Raw genomic sequence first — 9,850 nt, 5'->3', positions numbered from 1 at the left:
TTCGGGTTTGTATTTCGCCACAGTCAAGGTACATATGCATTTCTCTGAACTTCATTTTATTACGAGCTTCAAATATCTTTACTCCCATCATATGTTAGAGAAGTACTACTGTGATGCATGGAATTTGAGGCCAGTGTGATCCAGAGTCAGTAACCGATTCTCACAAATACTTTGGTTGAGTAAGGCAGACATGTTTCTCCATTTTAAAGCTGGTTCAATTGAGACAGAAGAAGCCATGAAAGAATGTGGTTGCCTTGGCTGGCCATGAAACTGAGCAGAACCAGAAATGCTGGTAGGAGCCAGGGTCATGACTGCCTTCTGGCAAGGGGTGTACACCCTCCACCTGGACTCCCATTGGCTGTCCCTCCTAGCCTGGGTTTATAAAGCAGCAATTCTGAGTGTGTGAGACACCTTCGGGCTCTATTCTGCCTTCTGCCTCTCCTTGGCATTGGGTTCTGAGATGGGTAAGCGCATCCTACTGCTGCTGCTGGGCCTCTCCTTGCTGTTCGGCTTTCTGCAAGGTAAGCTCCTTGAGGCATACTGAAGGACAGTGACGGTTCCGTGTAGTCGTGCAGAACCCACACAGGCAGCTGCAGATTGTTGTTCCATTGGAAAGTGAGAAATGAGGTACAAGAATGGTCCTGACCCTTCCTTTAGAGGTGGTCTTCGCAGCCTCCATCCTACTCCCACTTGTTTTCCTCCTCCTAGGCCTCCACTCTTCTTTACTTTCTCCTTCACTTTTGACCCCAAAATGCTCTTCTTCATTTCTTCCTCCTTTCTCCCCTATTTTACTTCAGGCTCAACTTACCTCCCACACTAATATTGTCCTAGTGAAGTCACTGGACCAACACTCCAATTTCATATGTAAAAGAAATAGTATTTATTGAAAGAATGAAGCGTAGTAGAGCATGCACCCAGTTTGGCTGTAATGCTATGCTCTGCCTTACAGGAAAAACAAAGATGTTTAACAAATCCAGTGAGTACAGATAACAGTTTCACATGAAAACAATAGCAAGATAGCAGGTGTAATTTACAAGTGTAGCAATTAACTGTAAAATTTTCTTTACATCAGAGTCTAGTGTAACGCTAATCTCTCATACCTGATACTATTTAATGAAGGCAATTCTTGTAAAATGAAAAATTTGAACAATTTTGACATGGAAGTTTAATAATACATTTTACAGCTGGGCCATCTGGATACAGAACTGACATTAGTGTAAATAAACCCTGCTTATTTAGCTGAGAGAAAAAGAGATAAGGTCCGGACGTTTGCGGAGGAACTTCTTCTGAGGTACTTAAAACCACACGTATATCTATAGGCACTAATTTTGCTTTAACAGCTCAATGAAGCTTTTTCTAAGACCAGCTACAGGAACACTCTTAATGAAGACAACTGTGGTTTGTTTTCCAAACAGCAAACTTTAACAGAAGCCTAATGGTTTTCAGAAGTGTAGAAGTAAAACTCTCAGTTTAATTTCAGAACAGAGTGCTTCATTTAATCCTGAAATCTCCTAAAACAGACCTACTAGCACCTCAGAATTTAAAAGTTCCTCACATAGTCTTAATTCATGATACTCTCTAATTCCTCAAGCTTCCTTTCTAAGAGCCGTAAATTTGAGTTGAAAGGGATCTAGGAAAGTTCTTTGTGTGTGATGAGGACAGATAACGAGGGTTGTTCTGAAAGGACTGAGAGAAGGATTCCAGGGTCACAGCACTTGAGGCCTGGCGAAGGTGCAATGTAGGCCATGATTTTCTCCCTCCTGAAAACAGTCCATTTCAGGAAGCCTGAGTACTTGTGAGTATAGACATTCTGTCTGTGCTTAGGCACAGGCCTTGACCCTCAGGCACAGGTGCCTCCTCTCCACAAAGGCCCTTGGTGCAGGCCCCCCAAAGACACAGGAAAGGCTCCACTGATTGAAGCCAACCACAGAGAGATGAAATCACTCTTTTAGCAAAATAACCAATGTCAATGCGTGTGGGGGCCTGACCACTGTTCATACCAGATGTGAGTGTGGTGGTGGGCACCATCTCCTGAAAAAGCCTCATTATGCTGTTTTTGGCATTCCAGCTCTAGGTTGTCACTGGTGCTATCGTGTCAGACCTGATGGGAGTTGCGAATTTCAGAATACCATCTGCGATGCCGGGGAAAATGAGGACTGCCTTGTGGCTAAGTACTATCTTGGTAGGTGGTAAATGAGAAGCCGTCTTGGCCTGATCCTTTCCAAATTTTCAAGAAGATGGCTCTCTCAGGAGCCCTGGGAGCTGGAGCAGAGAGTGAGAGAGAGTTTTATTTCTACCAAAGAGCTGGGACAGGGCCCTGTAGTGCTGGTACATTGTTGTCACTGACTCTTAAAGGGACCAGTATACCTAAAAGGAGGAAAAGGATTTGCCGAAGGATCTCTGGGCCCTTGGGCTCTCCCTCCCATGACCTGTGGAGTTCTGTCCTTTCTTAGATTCTAGTCTCCTTCTTTTGCTTTGTTCCTCCCTTCCGTATAATTTATTTTCAATTTGTTGAGGCTCATTTTATGGCCACTGGTATGGATTGAAATAAGTCCCCCCAATATATGTGATATAAATCCTAACCTCTATGCCTGTGGTTATAATCCCATTTGAAAATTGGTTGTTATGTTATTTTAATGAGCCAGGGCATAGGATATGTCTTGAGTCATTCTCTTTTGAGATACAGAAGAAATTAAAAAATCAAGCAAGATGCTATTATGTTTTGAGGGATGACAGGAATTGGGCTGTAAATATTCCACTGGGGCATATTTGTGGTTGGGCTTTCAGGTAAGGAGGGCTCAGTAAGAAGGATTTAGGGTTTGGGGAGGTCGACCCATCAGGGGTCCACCTCAGTCATCTCAGTCCCTTCCCACCAAGCAGCAGCCTGCTGTTTAACCTCACTCATTGAATCACTGATTCTTCCTCTTTCAATAAAAGTTTATTGCTTACCTTTTAGATGGCAATGTTTGCCTTCCTGGAAAGAACTCACAAAAGCAAAAAATAAGGATTCCCTTTCTTTGTCTTTCTTCTTCCCCAGGTAGGAAGGTCATCCGTGGATACCAGCACTGTAGGTACGGCTGCACCAACGGGACCAGATCCGTAGGACCTTATCAAGTGGTTTATTCATGCTGCAAACACAAGGATCTCTGTAACAGAATGTAGAACCTTGGAACTTGATCCAAGCTTTGGTTCTCCAACTCAGCCCTTCTCATTTCTCATGTGTAAGCCTCGAAGGACTGGGCTCTCTTTCCCCATCATTGTGCAGTCCCTGAAATCTGCTCCTTCCCAGCTACAAGTGCTCAGATTTTAAGAGCTCAATGCAACTGATAGGGGCTTCCTCTCTCCCACCACCTGTGGAGCTCTGGCATTTCTTAGATTCTGGTCTCCTTCGTTTGCTTTGTTCCTCCCTTCTGTATAATTCATTTTAAATTTGTTGAGACTCGTTTTATGGTCACTGGTATGGACTGAAATATGTCCCCCCAAAATATGTGTTATAAATCCCAACCTTTATCCCTATGGTTACAATCCTCTTTGAGAATGGGTTGTCTTTGTTATGTTAATGAGCCAGGATTATTGTAGGATATGTCCTGAGTCAATCTCGCTTTAGATATAGAAGAAATTAAAAAAGCAAATGGAGCTGAGATGATGTAAGATAGATCCCAAGGCACATGGAGATCTCCAAGGCACCAGGAAGCAGGAGCTGAAGAGGCAAGAGAGCTAAGAGAGAGAGAAAGCCTTCCCCTTGAGTTAGCCCTCTGACATTGGATTTCTAACTTTCAGAACTGTGCAAAAATAAATTTTTGTTTGTTAAAGCCATCCCCTTGTGGTATTTCTGTTATACAAGCACCAGATAACTAACACAGCTACAGCAATAGTCTGTCTTCATGAATGTTCCAGAGCAGTTGAAAGGAAGGGATATTTCACTACTGCTGTGTATTCCACAGATGCCAATTAGGACTCATTATCTGACAATGTATTTAGATATTTCGTCTAGTGGTTTTTTTTTGTCAGCTTGTCCTATTGATTACTGGGAGAAGAGTTTTGAAATGTATAGCAATTATTATGAATTTATCTATTTCTTTGTTTCCACTGGTGTTAACTTTATGCATTTGGAAGTTGTTAGTGCATAAAACATTCAGTATTATTATGTATTCTTGGTGGATAGATGTTTTTATAATTAAGTAATATCCCTCCTTGTCCATGATAACATTTATTTTCCTGATAATAGCCTCTCCAGCTTTCCTTGGATTAGTATTTACATGATACATCTTTCTATATCCTTTTACTTTACCTATCTATCTAGCTTTATCTTTAATTTCTAGTGGACTGTTCTGGAGCACAGCATATAGTTGGTCCTTTTTTAATAAAGAATTAGACAATCTCTGTCTTTCAACTGGCGTTTTATACTCTACTTTTAATGAAATTATTCATGTGGTCACATTTAAATCTACCATACTACTAGTTGTTTTTCTATTTTTCCCATAGAAAAATATAGGCACTTTCTAAATCTGCTTTAGATCTCATATTTTTTGTACTTCCATTTTATCTGCATCATTATTGGCTTATTACACCACTTTTCTAAAATGTTTTAGTGGTGGCTAGGGCTATGGTATGCATCTGTTACTTATCACAATTTACCTTAAAATATACCACTGAATATAAAAAGAAGAAGCTTATAAAAGTATAATTCCAATTTCTCCCTTCCTTTCTTCATGCTATTGTTGCCATATATTTTACTTTTACGTAAGTACTATACATCTAAAGATGCATTGTTACTATTTTTGCATTAGATAGTCTGTTAGTTTTTGGAGCATTTAAAAATAAGTAAAACAACATCTTTTATGTTTACCTTCATTCATGCCATTTCTGGTGCTCTTCAAGTCCTTGTGTAGACCCAAGTTTCTATTTGGTATCATACTCCTATCTGAAGAACTTCCTTAACATTTCTTGTAATGTGCTCGCTGCTGGCAATGAATTATGTCAACTTCTCTTTTTTGGGGGAAAATTGTTGTTTTACCTTCAGTTTTCAGAGTACTTCTGCTGGGTTTAGAATTCTGAACTGGAGCTTTTTCTATCAGTGTTTGAAAGCCATCATTCTATTGTCTATTAGATTGCGTAGTTTCTGATGAGTATTCTGGTATAGTTCCTATTTTTGTTTCTCAGTACATAAAGACCTCTATTCCCTTGTTGTCCTTAAGATTTTCTATTTATCTTTGATTTCTAAAATTTTGATGGTTTTTTGGTTTTTGTTTTTGTTTTTTTTTTCAATATTTTTCTGGTTTGGGGATTCTCTCAGTTTCTTACATGTATGTTTTAATGATTTTCATTATTTTTGGAAAATCATGGCCATTTCCTGTTTAGGTGTTATTTCTGCTTGATTCTCTCTCTTAATTTTGAGAAGCCAATCACATGTATTAGACTCATATTATCCCAAAATTTGTGGATGTACTTTTCTTCTTCTTCTTCCTCCTCCTCCTCTTCTTCTTCCTCTTCCTCTTCTTCTTCTTCCTCTTCCTCCTCCTCCTCTTCCTCTTCCTCTTCTTCTTCTTCTTTATTCCTTAATCTTTTTGTGTTTCGGTCTGAATGCTTTATGTGGCATTCTTTTCAAGTTTACTAATTCTTTCCTCATCTGTGGTTAGTTTACTCATGAGCACAGCACAGAAATTCTTTACCTGTGATACGTTGTTTTAATTCTAGCATCTTTCATTGAGTCTTTCTTAGGGATTCTATTTCTCTTTTCAAATTCTTCATCTCTTCATATATGTTGTCAAAATTTTCAAACTGATCTTTTTTCATACTAATTATAGTCATCTTAATGTCCATATTTCACTTCCAACAATTGGGCAATTGCTCAGTCTAGCTCTAGCGATTAATCTCTTGACAATCGTTTGGATCCTCTTGCTTTTTGTGTGTGCCTTGTTATTTTTTATCTAACGTTGGGCATTGTGTGTAACAGAGTAGAGACTAAGGTTAATAGTGTTGATAGAGAAAATGAGTAATTCTCTTCTGTGCAGGCTGTTAGTGTGAGGATTTGGTCAATCTAGTAAGGAGTTATAATTGTTTGGCCTTTGTTGTTGCTATTATTTCTTTCAGTGCACCATGGGCTTCGAATTCTTCTAGTGGTGTGTTGTTGTTGTGGCGTGCTTGTGAGGATGTCTGGGGTGCTGGAGGATTTTTCTTTGTGTTCATCTCTTCATTAGGTTCCAGTTACCCCTGCATGGCTGTGCCACAGAAGAGGTTCTCTCTGGGATACTGCTCCACTCTCAGCAGTATACTTCTTTAGCTTGCTATTTAGTGCTAAGCTCATGGCTGAGACAATGAATGCTCTGTTTTCTTGGTTGAACCACAGTTGAACATATAGTAAAGTGAATGAGAAGGATTTATCAAAGAAATGTGAGCTGAATAAAATATTTTCCTTACATGAAATGAGATCTAAGTCTTCAAATATTATGCAAACAATTTTTAAAATAGACTAAAAATTCACCATATTCTTTAGCTATTTTAGGCCATTTGAAGGATCTCAAACTTGGTATGGTAGCCATCCACCACATAGGCCCCAAATGATCCTCACCTTATCTATGGGACACAGTTAGTGGGCTTGGTTTTGGGTTTCAGTTTGAAGTATGCCCTAGTTAACATACCCGACAACATATGTGGCCGATGGCATTTCCAGGGGCCCTGGTGGCATGATGTTTAGGAGCTACAGCTGCTAACCAAATCGTGAGCAGTTCAAATCCACCAACTGCTCCTTGGAAACCCTATGGGGTGGTTGTGCTCTGTCATATATGATTGCTATGAGTAGGAATGGACTGAATAGCAATGGGTTTGGCTGTTTTTTGTCTTTCTATGTGAGGAAGTTACTGAGATTCAGTGAAGAAACTGACATAGAGATGGAAGTCTTAGAACCAGGACAGAGACGTCCTGAGGGAAGTAAGAAATCTGCTGCCAGATATTGGAGATTCAGACTCAGTGTGTTTCAAGAGTTCTAAAATTTTGACAACAGTATCCCTTGTTTTAATGATTTGAAGGACTGAAAGTTAATTAAAAGACATGAACAGAAGATAGAATGGGCGATTGCTCATGAGGGACTGCCTCCTTGCAAAAATCTAGCTCTTTAAAAGACTTATATTGGAAGGAAAAGCATTCCTACGTTGTAATTATATTAAGAAATTACTCTGAGCTTTCAGTGACAAAATTCACCTATAGGTGCTATGCAGACCTTGGGGAGCCATCCAGGTTCCAAGCAGAAGGAGTCAGCTCACTGAGTGCAGCACTACTCTGAGTTGCAAGTGAGGAACAGAGGTACCAAGTGCAAAGCACAGTGAAGCAGGGACTATAAGAAAAGGATCAGGAGAAGATTCACAAACAAGGAGGGATATAAAAGAGATTATAAAAGTTGCCTACTTCAAGGATTCTGTCCTGTAAAAAATGGGATGTAAAGAAAGAAGGAGAGAACCTAAACATTTGGGTTCCGTCTGTATAAAGGGGATAATAATTTTTCCCTGTGTACTTTTTACTTTGTGGAGATGCTATTTGATGGTTTAGGAGCTGTTGCAAATGCTATATAGGTAGTCCCCTACATACTCTGATCCTGAAAAGGCATATGAAATAGAAATATTAGAATGAGCTTACATGTTAGAACCAGGTTTCCATTCCTAGACAAATAAAACTATAATCAAAATCCATATTAAACTTCATCGCATACACACCATTTTCAATAACATTTATCTGAAGCATTTCAAGCAGTTTTCTTAAATTCAATTACCTCTACAATTGTTTAACAATTATTAAAATAATCAAAATCAAAAACGTTGAGACATAAGTTTTCTTTTAGCACTCATTCTGTATGCAAGTAGAGTGATCAATTTTTTCTAAAAGCAAGTGGCTCAATATAGGCTAGTTACAATTGTTAAAAACTAAGTGGTACAATAAGTTTAAAAAATAACATTTGATATTTTTGTGATTTAGTAAACAGTTTGCAAATAGGAGTTGTGTGAGAGTCCCAGCATGAAAAATATGATCTATGAAGATGGTAGGGCTAGGGCCATGATAAGGGCAAGAAGGATCTTGTCCTGCGTAATAACAGGAGGAAAATTAAGATTCCAGGGGATCTGTAGTTCCTAGGGATCTAGAGAAAATTGAAATTTGGAGAGCCTGGAGGAGTCTTGAAGAGAGATGGTAAGACAACAAGGTGGTGTAAAACTCCTTTCCTTAACCCCCAGATTTTTAAAAACCCTTGTACTTCCAAATGCCTTTTCTTATTTGGTGGCAAACGGGTGAATGCAGAAAGGGGGCTAAACTTCATATGTAGGTGGTGCTAAGCAGAGGTATGAGGCAATCTGAACCCGTTGTGGTGGAGTTGATTCCAACTTACAGCAACTCCGTAGAACTATCCCTCTGTAAATCCTTATGGATACATATTGTTACATCGTTCTCTTGGAAAGCCACTGTTGGGTTCGAACTTGTGACATTTTGTTAGCAGCTGAAATCTTAACCATAGTGCCACCAGGACTCCTTTGAGGGAAGCTAGGGAACATGCAATGCCTGTAAGGCAAAGAGACCAGAGAGAGACAGAATTAGAACCAAGAGCAAGCATACAAATGTAAAGTGATGTATACACCCACTTGATGGATGTCAATATTCCAAATACATAGAAAGTTTCCTGGTCAGGGACAAGCAGGTCAATAGCAAAAGAGTTTGGACTTGTTTGAGATTTCCCTTCTGTTCCACCTACAGATACAAGATTCCCTGGAATTGGGAAGCTCCCATAAAGGGAGCCCAGCTAGAGGACAAATGTTACCAGAAATGAGTGGCTTACTTAGGAAATACAGAGCCAGGACCTGGAGAGAAAGATTTTAAAATTGTACTGCACCAATCTACAAAGATATGCTGAACATGCAGGACTCTGAAGTTGAGAAGCAAAGAAGGACGGCTAAGAAGTCTAACAGGCAATGTGAGAGCTGCTGGGCCTTCTAGGTCAAAATATCCATTGTGTGTACATATGCACACACTATGAACACATGGTGAACACACTATGCACACATAATACAAAGGGGAAAAGCCTCTTAAATATGATTCTTGCCAAGAGTAGCACAAGAAGGTGCTGTTGACCTGGGAAACAGATAAAAGATGCATTTCTGGGAAGGAATGAATATGATCTCAGCCTTGAGGGGGGTAGGTCAAAAAGAGTCAACATTAAGATATTAATTTAGTTAAATGATATATATTTACCTGTAAAACAAGTATATAACTGTAAGATTAAAAATGCATTTTTTGAAGCATTGAGGGGACTTTTGCTATATGCTGTCTTCAAGTTGTTTTTAGATTCATAGAGACCCCATGAGAAAAAGAACTCCTCCATAATATTTTCTAGTCTATAATGTTTTTAATGTTTATAGGAGCGATTGCCAGTTCTTTCACTGGCAGAGCTGTGGGGGAGCTAACATTGGCCAAGATTTGGTTAGCAGCTGAGTGGTTAACCATTGGACCACCAGGGCTCCTTATTAAAGGGTTAGAGGAGACGTAGCTAGCTTAGATAAGCAGAAAAAAAAGAAAAAAAAAACTGTAACAGTCCTTTAGACCGTTCAGGCCTGTGTAATTAAATTATGTTTCACTGCATCTTGGGTTAGCATTAATGTGAACCCATCAACTTCTCCAACATAGTACTGAATAGTGAGTGGCTCTACCTCTGGATATTAACCGATTAAATAAAAAGTATATGCTGTAATGTCTTTCTGCTACTGTTACTATTTGTGTTGTGCTGTCTAAAAGTGTTGTTTGCCATAAAAAGAGAGAATTATAAGTTAGAACACTGGCGTAGGAACCGTCAACCTGTTCTTAGAGCCGGTCT

General features: G+C 39.3%; 1 long non-coding RNA gene across 1 annotated transcript; it reads left to right on the top strand.

Moving 5' to 3' along the window:
• The first annotated feature begins 2,119 nt into the window (after positions 1–2,119).
• On the top strand, positions 2,120–3,816 carry LOC135231730 (uncharacterized). Its single transcript, XR_010322481.1, has 2 exons — positions 2,120–2,186; positions 3,042–3,816. It is a non-coding gene; the product is annotated as an uncharacterized LOC135231730 (long non-coding RNA).
• The last annotated feature ends 6,034 nt before the right edge of the window (positions 3,817–9,850 follow it).

The sequence above is a fragment of the Loxodonta africana genome, chromosome 7, assembly GCF_030014295.1.
Source record: "Loxodonta africana isolate mLoxAfr1 chromosome 7, mLoxAfr1.hap2, whole genome shotgun sequence".
Lineage (NCBI taxonomy): Eukaryota > Metazoa > Chordata > Mammalia > Proboscidea > Elephantidae > Loxodonta > Loxodonta africana.
This window is presented reverse-complemented; position numbering and strand designations above follow the sequence as displayed.